This window comes from Oncorhynchus gorbuscha, linkage group LG01 (genome assembly GCF_021184085.1).
Source record: "Oncorhynchus gorbuscha isolate QuinsamMale2020 ecotype Even-year linkage group LG01, OgorEven_v1.0, whole genome shotgun sequence".
Lineage (NCBI taxonomy): Eukaryota > Metazoa > Chordata > Actinopteri > Salmoniformes > Salmonidae > Oncorhynchus > Oncorhynchus gorbuscha.
The window spans coordinates 87,693,767-87,707,188 of NC_060173.1; the positions used below are offsets into that span (position 1 = coordinate 87,693,767).

General features: G+C 45.2%; 1 protein-coding gene across 4 annotated transcripts in view; it reads right to left on the reverse strand.

Moving 5' to 3' along the window:
• LOC124045102 (interleukin-1 receptor accessory protein-like 1) overlaps positions 1-13,422 on the reverse strand; it is a 441,862-nt gene that overhangs the window by 266,113 nt on the left and 162,327 nt on the right. The gene's annotated exons all lie outside the window — the stretch shown is intronic.

Below are 13,422 nucleotides of genomic sequence, written 5' to 3' on the forward strand. Positions count from 1 at the left end.
GAGAAAAAGGCCATTCTTGAACATGTGGTGGAGACATTGATACTCATTTGTAATTAAAAACCAGTTTGTTATTTAGAAGGATTTATTTCTGTTTTAAGAGGCAGAGAAACCAAAAACCTCAAAAACCTCAAAAACCTCATGGGTCTCCTAGTTGAGGCCGGCACAAGTATTGGACCAGCATCTGTAGCAATGCCTTAGACCATTACACCACTCAGGCACTGTACAACATGACCAGTCGGGAGTGGGCTACACTACTACAGTAAGAGCAAAATAATCCTAACAAAATAAAAAAAACCTCAGTGTAACAACAGTTTTAGTAAGTAATACTGAAGTCGTGCACAATTATCAGTCTCTATCTAGGTTTATGTCGCCCATTCATTGCCAGTTAGAGACACAGTTGGAACCAAAAAGCATAATCAGTGCTCTAACTCCCCCTTGCTCTGGTCTGGAGCAATGAAGTGGTGACGCAGGGTACCGTACTAAACCACAAATTACCTCTAAGTCCCGCGGTGTAAGTTCGCAACTTTTAAAAGGAGGAACCACTGTATAGCCTCCTCTATCTATCTATCTATCTATCTATCTATCTATCTATCTATCTATCTATCTATCTATCTATCTATCTATCTATCTATCTATCTATCTACCTCTCTATCTCTACCTCATATATCTCGCTGCCTCTCAGCATCTGCCAAAGTTACGTTCTTTTTTTTGTATACATGATGTATATCCTCCTACAGCAGTAAGTAAATGTAAAACAATCTCATTAACAGGACAAAAGGGAGCACTCTGCATAATAACGAAGAGAGGAAGATATCTGGCAGCAGGGAGGAATGCTTGGCGTCAACAGCAGGGGAAAACTCAGTTAACATGGCTGTGGATGAAACACTTTAGAGAAACACATGTAGGGCTGGGATAGAGCAGAAATGTGCAGTGAATGAACACCTCTTTACACACTGTTACACTGTAGCACTACACCAGCAACCTAAACAATTGCTAACTCAGTCTACAAGGGACTGGCTTAACAGACAGGAGGACTACCTACAGTTGAAGTCGGAAGTTTACATACACTTAGGTTGGAGTCCTTCAAACTCGTTTTTCAACCACTCCACAAATGTCTTGTTAACATACTATAGTTTTGGCAAGTCAGTTAGGACATCTACTTTGTGCATGACACAAGTAATTTCTCCAACAATTGTTTACGGACAAATTATTTCACTTATAATTCACTGTATCACAATTCCAGTGGGTCAGAAGTTTACATACACTAAGTTGACTGTGCCTTTAAACAGCTTGGAAAATTCCAGAAAATTATGGCTTTCGAAACTTTTGATAGGCTTATTGACATCGTTTGAGTCAATTGGAGGTGTAGCTGTGGATGTATTTCAATGCCTACCTTCAAACTCAGTGCCTCTTTGCTTGACATCATTGGAAAATCAAAAGAAATCAGCCAAGACCCCATAAAAACAAATTGTAGACCTCCACAAGTCTGGTTCATCCTTGAGAGCAATTTGCAAACGCCTCTGAAGGTACCACGTTCATCTGTACAAACAATAGTAAGCAACTATAAACACTATGGGACCACGCAGCTGTCATACCGCTCAGGAAGGAGATACGTTCTGTCTCTTAGAGGTGAATGTACTTTGGTGCGAAAACTGCAAATCAATCCCAGAACAACAGCAAACAACAACAAAGGACCTTGTGAAGATGCTGGAGGAAACAGGTACAAAAGTATCTATATCCACAGTAAAATGAGTCCTATATCGACATCTCTGGTCATTCTTTCCCTGCGAGGCCTTCATACACGTAGGAATGCACACACAAACATATAAACTCCCCCCCCTCCACACACACAAGCACATCCATCCATGTATAAAAACAACCACATAATCACAAAAACATGTGAGCGATTGGCATGGAAACACAGGTATGCAGACATGCACAGTATGACAGTGAGTAATGAAATACCGATGGACATGCCTGAAACATGCATGCTTTTTTTTGTGGTGCTTAAACTGCTACTGAGAAGGGACCAGTGCCTCACAGACACACACAAACACAAAGATATGAGAAATCTGCAAACATAACACACACAAACATGCAACATAACACACACACCATGCAACATAACACACACAAACATGCAACATAACACACACACCATGCAACATAACACACACACCATGCAACATAACACACACAAACATGCAACATAACACACACACTATGCCATTTTTGTCCTCCGGCAGGTTCTGTCACAGTCTCACTACTGAGAAGGTTCACATGACTGTGACACTGTCACTGCTTGTATAAAGAGAGAGAGGGAGCGGGAGAAAATAGAGAGATGAAGATGAAAGTAGAGAGAGACAAAGATTGAGAGATGAAGGTAGAGAGATGAAGATATAGATAAATTAAGTTATAGAGATGAAGATCTAGAGAGATGAAGCTAAAGAGAGGAAGAGAGAGAAATATAAAGATAGATAGAGAGAGATAAAGCTGGAGAGATGAAAATTAAGAGAGATGAAGATAGAGATTCATATTGAGAGATAGAGATAACTTTCGGGTAGCTTTCGGGCAGCTTGCAAGCCTACCCCTTGTTCCTCCAAACATAATGATGGTCATTATGGCCAAACAGTTATATTTTTGTTTCATCAGACCAGAGGACATTCTCCAAAAAGTACGATCTTTGTCCCCATGTGCAGTTGCAAACCGTAGTCTGGTTTTTTGGTGGTGGTTTTGGAACAGTGGCTTCTTCCTTGCTGAGCGGCCTTTCAGGTTATATCGATATAGGACTCGTTTTACTGTGGATATAGATACATTTGTACCTGTTTCCTCCAGCATCTTCACAAGGTCCTTTGCTGTTGTTCTGGGATTGATTTGCACTTTTCGCACCAAAGTACGTTCATCTCTAGGATACAGACAGAGATGAAGAAAGAGAGATGTAGATAGACAAAGAGAGAGACAAAGAGAGAAAGAAATTAAATTAGAGAAATTAAAAGAGATGAAGATGGAGAAATATGAAGTATGGAGAGATGAATATAGAGAGATGAAGATAGAGAGAGATACAGATAAGAGAGAAGTAGATAGAGATATCATGAAAGAGAAATTGTGATATAGAGCTCAAGATAAAGAGAGATGTAGATATAGAGATGAAGACAGAAATGAAGATAGATAGATACACATAGAGATAAAGATACAGCAATTAAGGTAGAGGTGTAGATAGAGTAGATAGAGATCAAGTTAGAGAAATGAAGATCGAGAGATGTAGATAGAGATATGAAAAAACAGAGATGAAAATAAGAGATGACAATAGAGAGATGAAAATAAGAGACAAATATAGAGAGTTGATATACAGAGAGGAAGATATAGAGAAGAAAATAGAGCAATAAAGATAGAGATGAAGATGTAACGAGATTGTCACGGTTGTCGCAAGAACAGGACCAAGGCGCAGCGGGGATTGAATTCCACATATTTATTGCAAAGTGAAACTTAAAGAAAAAACAATAAATCAATAAACGAACAACTAAACGTGACTACGTGGTGCACAAACACAAAATAATATCCCACAAACACAGGTGGAAAAATAGCTACTTAAATATGATCCCCAATTAGAGACAACGATTACCAGCTGCCTCTAATTGGGAATCATACAAAAACACCAACATAGAAAATATAAACTGGAACACAACATAGAAATTATAAACTAGAACACCCCCTAGTCACGCCCTGACCTACTACACCATAGAGAAACAAGGGCTCTCTATGGTCAGGGCGTGACAGAGATGTAGATAGAGAGAGATTAAGATAGAGAGATGAAGATAGAGATAGAAAGATCATGATAGAGAGATAGAATAGAAAGATATATGAAGATAGAGGGATATGAAGGTAAAGATGTCAAGATAGAGATTGTGATAGAGTGAGATCAAGATAAAGATAAGTGAAGATAGAGAGATGGAGATAAAGATATGTACACTGAAGAAAAATATTACAGCAACATGTAACGTGTTGTACCCATGTTTGATAAACTGAAATAAAATATCCCAGAAATGTTCCATCTGCACAAAAAGCTTATTTCTCACAAATGTTGTCCACCAATTGGTTTATATACTTGTTAGTGAGCATTTTTCCTTTGCCAAGATAATCTGGTGTGGCATATCAAGAAACTGATTAAACAGCCTGACCATTACACAGGTGCACCTTATGGTGGGGACAATGAAACACCACTCTACAATATGCGGTTTTGTTACACAACATGATGCCATAGATGTCTCAAGTTTTGAGCGAGGGTTCAATTGACATGCTGTCTGCAGAAATGTCCACTGTTCATTTCTCTACCATAAGCAGCCTCAAGAGAATTTGGCAGAGTGTCCAACCGGCCTCACAGCCGCAGAACACGTGTACCCGCTCCAGCCCTGAGCCTCCACATCTGGCTTCTTCACCTGCTGGATTGTCTGAGACCAGCCACATCTGGCTTCTTCACCTGCTGGAATGTCTGAGACCAGCCACATCTGGCTTCTTCACCTGCTGGAATGTCTGAGACCAGCCACATCTGGCTTCTTCACCTGCTGGAATGTCTGAGACCAGCCACATCTGGCTTCTTCACCTGTTGGATTGTCTGAGACCAGCCACATCTGGCTTCTTCACCTGCTGGAATGTCTGAGACCAGCCACATCTGGCTTCTTCACCTGCTGGAATGTCTGAGACCAGCCTCATCTGGCTTCTTCACCTGCTGGAATGTCTGAGACCAGCCTCATCTGGCTTCTTCACCTGCTGGAATGTCTGAGACCAGCCTCATCTGGCTTCTTCACCTGCTGGAATGTCTGAGACCAGCCTCATCTGGCTTCTTCACCTGCTGGAATGTCTGAGACCAGCCTCATCTGGCTTCTTCACCTGCTGGAATGTCTGAGACCAGCCACATCTGGCTTCTTCACCTGCTGGAATGTCTGAGACCAGCCACATCTGGCTTCTTCACCTGCTGGAATGTCTGAGACCAGCCACATCTGGCTTCTTCACCTGCTGGAATGTCTGAGACCAGCCACATCTGGCTTCTTCACCTGCTGGAATGTCTGAGACCAGCCACATCTGGCTTCTTCACCTGCTGGAATGAATGTCTGCTGGAATGAGACCAGCCACATCTGGCTTCTTCACCTGCTGGAATGTCTGAGACCAGCCACATCTGGCTTCTTCACCTGCTGGAATGTCTGAGACCAGCCACATCTGGCTTCTTCACCTGCTGGAATGTCTGAGACCAGCCTCATCTGGCTTCTTCACCTGCTGGAATGTCTGAGACCAGCCTCATCTGGCTTCTTCACCTGCTGGAATGTCTGAGACCAGCCACATCTGGCTTCTTCACCTGCTGGAATGTCTGAGACCAGCCACATCTGGCTTCTTCACCTGCTGGAATGTCTGAGACCAGCCTCATCTGGCTTCTTCACCTGCTGGAATGTCTGAGACCAGCCTCATCTGGCTTCTTCACCTGCTGGAATGTCTGAGACCAGCCACATCTGGCTTCTTCACCTGCTGGAATGTCTGAGACCAGCCACATCTGGCTTCTTCACCTGCTGGAATGTCTGAGACCAGCCACATCTGGCTTCTTCACCTGCTGGAGACCAGCCACATCTGTTCTTCACCTGCTGGAATGTCTGAGACCAGCCACATCTGGCTTCTTCACCTGCTGGAATGTCTGAGACCAGCCACATCTGGCTTCTTCACCTGTTGGATTGTCTGAGACCAGCCACATCTGGCTTCTTCACCTGCTGGAATGTCTGAGACCAGCCACATCTGGCTTCTTCACCTGCTGGAATGTCTGAGACCAGCCTCATCTGGCTTCTTCACCTGCTGGAATGTCTGAGACCAGCCTCATCTGGCTTCTTCACCTGCTGGAATGTCTGAGACCAGCCACATCTGGCTTCTTCACCTGCTGGAATGTCTGAGACCAGCCATCTGGCTTCTTCACCTGCTGGAATGTCTGAGACCAGCCTCATCTGGCTTCTTCACCTGCTGGAATGTCTGAGACCAGCCACATCTGGCTTCTTCACCTGCTGGAATGTCTGAGACCAGCCACATCTGGCTTCTTCACCTGCTGGAATGTCTGAGACCAGCCACATCTGGCTTCTTCACCTGCTGGAATGTCTGAGACCAGCCACATCTGGCTCCTTCACCTGCTGGAATGTCTGAGACCAGCCACATCTGGCTTCTTCCCCTGCTGGAATGTCTGAGACCAACCACATCTGGCTTCTTCACCTGCTGGAATGTCTGAGGCCAGCCACATCTGGCTTCTTCACCTGCTGTAATGTCTGAGACCAGCCACATCTGGCTTCTTCACCTGCTGGAATGTCTGAGACCTGCCACATCTGGCTTCTTCACCTGCTGGAATGTCTGAGACCAGCCACATCTGGCTTCTTCACCTGCTGGAATGTCTGAGACCAGCCACATCTGGCTTCTTCACCTGCTGGATTGTCTGAGACCAGCCACATCTGGCTTCTTCCCCTGCTGGATTGTCTGAGACCAGCCACATCTGGCAGCTTCACCTGCTGGAATGTCTGAGGCCAGCCACATCTGGCTTCTTCCCCTGCTGGATTGTCTGAGACCAGCCACATCTGGCGGCTTCACCTGCTGGATTGTCTGAGACCAGCCACATCTGGCTTCTTCACCTGCTGGAATGTCTGAGACCAGCCACATCTGGCTTCTTCACCTGCTGGAATGTCTGAGTCCAGCCACATCTGGCTTCTTCACCTGCTGGAATGTCTGAGACCTGCCACATCTGGCTTCTTCACCTGCTGGAATGTCTGAGACCAGCCACATCTGGCTTCTTCACCTGCTGGAATGTCTGAGTCCAGCCACATCTGGCTTCTTCACCTGCTGGAATGTCTGAGACCTGCCACATCTGGCTTCTTCACCTGCTGGAATGTCTGAGACCAGCCACATCTGGCTTCTTCACCTGCTGGAATGTCTGAGACCAGCCACATCTGGCTTCTTCCCCTGCTGGATTGTCTGAGACCAGACACATCTGGGTTTGCACAACCAAAGAATGTCTGCACAATCTTTCAGAAACCGTCTCAGGAAAGCTCATCTCCGTGCTGGTCGTTCTCATCAGGGTCTTGACCTGACTGCAGATCGGCATCGTAACCGACTTCAGTGGGCAAATGCTCACCTTCGATGGTCAATGCTGGAGAAGTGTGCTCTTCACGGATGAATCCCAGTTTCAACAGTACTGGGCAGAAGACAGAAAGCGTGTACAGTGTCGTGTGGGCAAGCAGTTTTCTGATGTCATCATTGTAAACAGTGCCCCATGGTGGCGGTGGGGTTATAGTATGGGCAGGCGTAACCTAAAGACAATAAACACAATTGCATTTTATTGATGGTAATTTAAATGCACAGAGATGCCGTGACGAGATCCTAAGACCCATTGTCATACCATTCATCCACCACCATCAACTCATGTTCCAGAATGATAATTTCAGCATGTCGCAAGGATCTGTACACAATTCCTATAAGCTGAAAATGTCCCAGTTCTTCCACGGTCTGCATACTCACCAGACATGTCACCCATTGATGCTCTGGCTTGATGTGTACGACAGCATGTTCCAGTTCCCGCCAATATCCTGCAACTTCGCACAACAATTGAAGAGGATTGGGACTTTGATCCACTGGCCACAACCAACAGCCCGATCAACTCTATGCGAAGAAGATGTGCCACATTGCATGAGGCAAATGGTGATCACACCAGATACTGACTGGTTTTCTGACCCTCACCCCTACCTCTTTTCTAAGGTATCTGTGACCAACAGATGCATATCTGTATTCCCAGTCATGTAAAATCCATAGATTATGGCCAAATTAATTAACTGATTTCCTTATACAAACTGTAACTCATGAAAGCATTGTAATCTTTGAAAATTATGTTGCATTTATATTTTTGTTCAGTGTAGATAAAGGGATTATGAGAATGAGAGAGATGAAAATAGAGAAAGATGTACACAACATTAGGAATTCCTTAATATATTGAGATGCACCCCCTTTTGCCCTCAGAACAGGCTGAATTAGTTGGGGCATGGACTCTACAAGGTGTCAAAAGCGTTCCACAGGGATGCTGGCCCATGTTGACTCCAATGCTGGCTGGATGTCCTTTGGCTGGTGGACCATTCTTGATACACACAGGAAACTGTTGAGTGTGAAAAAGCCAGCAGCGTTGCAGTTCTTGACTCAAACTGGTGTGACTGGTACCTACTACCATACTCAGCTCAAAGGCTCTTAAATGTTTTGTCTTGACCAATCATCCTCTGAATGGCACAAGTACATAATCCATGTCACAATTGTTTCAAGGCTTAAAAATCCTTCTTTAATCTGTCTCCTAATCTTCATCCACACCGATTGAAGTGGATTTAACAGCTGACATAAATAAGGGATCATAGCTTTCACCTGGATTCATTTGGTCAGTCTGTGGAAAGAGCAGGTGTTCCTAATGTTTTGTACACTCAGTGTAGATAGAGATATAGATAGAGAGATGAAGATAGGGGTGACGAGAGGGAGAGGAAGATGAAGAGAGGGAGAGGGGGATACTCTGTTAGACCCTAAGGCCGTGAGAGATGTGACACTGTCAGATGCTGATGTAGTTAGCTCTGAGTGCATGTTTATTTAAAAAGTGTGTAGCGGGAGAGAGGGATGAAGAATGAAGGAAGAAAAAAGGGGGACGCTTTCTAGACTCCAAAGATGATAACAAGAGCGGACACAGATATAACTTGAGGAAGACTAGTGGATCCACTAAACATATCCTCACTGTCTTCATCTATGTATCTCTCTCTCTCTCGAAGTCAACATTTTACTCTCTCTCTCATGACAGTTCTTATTCTATCTCCCTCTCTTTTCTCTCTTCCATCACTCACATCAGCAATGCATTCCTTGCTTTCTCGTTCCTTTCCTTCTCTACCCCATCCCCCATCACTCTCTGTCCTCTACTCCCCCCTTCTGTCCCATCTCTCCCCTTTTCTCCTCCTCTCCTCTGTCCATCTCTCCCTCCGCTCTTCCTGGTCTTTTAATATGGTTGATTGAGTTGATTAACTGCAGATTGGATCATTGTGGACCATGTAATGATTTACACACCATATAAAAACCACTGTATCTTTATTCAGCACAGAGACACAGGGGGGGGGGAAATAGAGTGGTGGACAGAAGGGAAATAAATATACACTATATATACAAAAATATGTGGACACCTCTTCAAATGAGTGGATTTGGTTATTTCAGCCACACCCGTTGTTGACAGGTGTATCAAATCTAGCATACCGCCATGCAATCTCCATAGACAAACATTGTCAGTAGAATGTTACTGAAGAGCTCAGTGACTTTCAACGTGGCACCATCATAGGATGCCACCTTTCCAACAAAGTCCGTTCATCAAATTTCTGCCCTGCTAGAGTTGCCCCGGACAACTGTAAGTGCTGTTATTGTGAAGTGGTAACATCTAGGACAACAACGTCTCAGCCTCAAAGTGGTAGGCCACACAAGCTCAGAGAACGGGACCGACGAGTGCTGAATCACGTAATTCATGGTTTGAGCTAGGCCCCTTAGTTCCACTGAAAGGAAACCAGAACCCTACAATTCCGATTCTGTGCTTCACACTTTGTGGCAACAGTTTGGTGAAGACCCTTTCTTGTTTCACCATGACAATGTGAGGTTCATACAGAAATAGTTTGTTGTGATCGATGTGGAAGAACTTGACTGGCCTGCACAGAGCCCTGGCCACAACTCCATCAAACACTTTTGGGATGAATTTCAACACCGACTGCGAGCCAGGCCTAATCCCCCAACATCAGTGCCCCACCTCACTAATGCTCTTGTGGATGAATGGAAGCAAGTCCCCACAGCAATGTTCCAACATCTAGTGGAAAGCCTTCCCAGAAGAGTGGAGGCAGTTATAGCAGCGAAGGGGGGACCAACTCCATAATAATATATAATATAATATATAATATATAATATATGCCATTTAGCAGACGCTTTTATCCAAAGCGACTTACAGTCATGTGTGCATACATTCTACGTATGGGTGGTCCCGGGGATCGAACCCACTACCCTGGCGTTACACAAGCGCCATGCTCTACCAACTGAGCTACAAATGAACCAACTACAAGTGTGCTTGCTCTAGTTCCTCATCAGCACAGCTAGGAGAGCTCCAGAAATATAGTTGAATAATGCCCATGATTTTATAATGAGATGTATCTACATTCTTTTGGTAATGTAGTCCATCTGATTTATAACATGGCTACACGATCAGCATCCATTCACATGGTAAAGTGCTGCAGAGAAATATCTAGTTATGATGCAGCTGTCCCAGAACAGAGCGGCGCGTCTTGCTCTTCGTTGTAATCAGACGGCTAATATTAGTGCTATGCATTCCAGTCTCTCTTGGCTAAGAGTTGAGGAAAGACTGACTGTGCCACTTATTGTTTTTAAAAGAAACTTGAATATGTTGGAAATTCCAAATGTTTGCATAGTCAACTTACGTACAGCTCTGACACACACCTACACCATCAGACATGCCACCAGGGGTCTTTTCCCAGTCCCCAGGTCCAGAGCATATTCGAGGAAACATACAGTATTACACGGAGCTATGAGTGCACGGACCTCCCTTCCATCTTATGTAGTGCAAGTGAACAACAAACCTGGTTTTTCAAAATCAACTAATATAGAGCCACACCTCAAGGCACAACGCCTCTCCCCCATGTGACCTACTTAGCTCAGTTGGTAGAGCATGGCACTTGTAACGCCAGGGTAGTGGGTTCGATCCCCGGGACCACCCATACGTAGAATGTATGCACGCATGACTGTAAGTCGCTTTGGATAAAAGCGTCTGCTAAATGGCATATATTATTATTACTTGTTGTGTGTATGTACTGACACGTACAGTATGTGTAACTGACAGATGCACACACACACACACACACACACACACACACACACACGACATGTTTTTACATGTAAATTGTAAAGTATTTTGTCTGTAATGTGTGTGATGTATGTTTCGTTATGTATCGGACCCCAGTAAGACTAGCTGTAGCCATTGACGCTGGTTAATGGGGATCCGAATACAAACGAATAAAAACAATTGCACTTACACATTTACAAATGATAAAACCCAGGTCATATACAGTGTCAACGTTTGTGATCACTACGGTTGATGTACAGTTACCAGGTGACAGGCGTCATACCCTGGGTTGTTCTGAACAGAATGAGCCTGTTTGTTGATTGTGAAGGAATTGAACCAGAATGCACTCATCCAAATGACAATCTGTTTCTCTGAATTGCCTTGTGAAAAAGCCTAACACAGGAAGATTGTATTTTATAACTTAGCTGGTCATGTTGGCAACAGAACACGATTTCAAATCATGCCCACCTGACCCAGATTGTGATTTATAATGGAGTGTTTTCGGATTGCGTAAAAACAAACAGTAATTGCGCGATGGCAGGATGCAGGTGTCATGTTTGTCATTTATTGTCATGTCTTGTCCCTGTGCTCCCCATGCTATTCGTTTCCCTCTGCTGGTCTTGTTTGGTTCTATCCCTCTCTCTCCCCCTCCCCCTTTCACTCTCTCGCTCTCTCTTCTCTCTGTCGTTCCGTTCCTGCTCCCAGCTGTTCCTATTCCCCTAATCATCATTTAGCCTTCCCACACCTGTTCCCGATCCTTTCCCCTGATTAGACTCCCTATTTATTCCTTTGTTATCCGTTCCTGTTCCATCGGTTCCTTGTTTTGTATTCCATGCTGTGATTGCGTTTCGCCCTGTCCTGTCGTGTTTTTGCCGTGATTGTGTATCACCCTGTCCTGTCGTGTTTGTGCCTTCTTCAGACGCTGCGTGTGAGCAGGTGTCTCAGTTGACTACGGCCTGCGCCTACCCGCACTAATCTAGAGGATTTCAGTTATTCGGTTTTGAACATTAATAAACTCTGTTTCTGTTAAGTCGCGTTTGGGTCCTCCTTCACCTGCATGACAGAAGGAACCGATCAAAGAATGGACCCAGCGACTTCAGACGCTCGTTACACTGCCGTCGAGATCCAAGGCCATGCTCGGCAGACACGAGCAGGAATTGTCTGCTGCTCGTCATGCCGTGGAGAACCTGGCCGCTCAGGTTTCCGACCTCTGGACAGTTCCAGAGTCTACGTCTCGTGCCACCTGTTACTCCCTGGCCTGCCGAGCCTCCTGAACCCAGGGTTAATAACCCACCTTGCTACTCCGGGCAGCCCACTGAGTGCCGCTCCTTTCTCACGCAGTGTGAGATTGTGTTCTCTCTCCAACCCCACACATACTCTAGAGAGAGAGCTCGGGTTGCTTTCGTCATTTCACTCCTTACTGGCCGGGCTCGAGAATGGGGCACAGCTATCTGGGAGGCAAGGGCTGATTGCTCTAACAGATTCCAGAACTTTAAGGAGGAGATGATTCGGGTTTTTGACCGTTCAGTTTTTGGTGAGGAGGCTTCTAGGGCCCTGGCTTCCTTATGCCAAGGTGAACGGTCCATAACGGATTATTCCATTGAGTTTCGCACTCTTGCTGCCTCTAGTGAGTGGAACGAGCCGGCGCTGCTCGCTCGTTTTCTGGAGGGACTCCACGCAGTGGTTAAGGATGAGATTCTCTCCCGGGAGGTTCCTTCAGATGTGGACTCCTTGATTGCTCTCGCCATCCGCATAGAACGACGGGTAGATCTTCGTCACCGGGCTCGTGGAAGAGAGCTCGCATCAACGGTGTTTCCCTGCTCCGCATCGCAACCATCTCCCTCTGGCTTTGAGACTGAGCCCATGCAGCTGGGAGGGATTCGCATCTCGAATAAGGAGAGGGAACAGAGGATCACCAACCGCCTGTGCCTCTATTGCGGAGTTGCTGGACATTTTGTTATTTCATGTCCAGTAAGAGGCCAGAGCCCATCAGTAAGCGGAGGGCTACTGGTGAGCGCTACTACTCAGGTCCCTTCATCTAGATCTTGTACTACTATGTCGGTCCATCTACGCTGGACCGGTTCGGGTGCTACATGCAGTGCTTTGATTGACTCTGGGGCTGAGGGTTGTTTCATGGACGAAGCATGGGCTCGGAAACATAACATTCCTTTCAGACCGTTAGACAGGCCTACGCCCATGTTTGCCTTAGATGGTAGTCATCTTCCCAGTATCAAATTTGAGACACTACCTTTAACTCTCACAGTATCTGGTAACCACAGTGAGACTATGTCTTTTTGATTTTCCGTTCACCGTTTACACCTGTTGTTTTGGGTCACCCCTGGCTTGTAAGTCATAATCCTTCTATTAATTGGTCTAGTAATTCTATCCTATCCTGGAACGTTTCTTGTCATGTGAAGTGTTTAATGTCTGCCATCCCTCCCATTTCTTCTGTCCCTACTTCTCAGGAGGAACCTGGCGATTTGACAGGAGTGCCGGAGGAA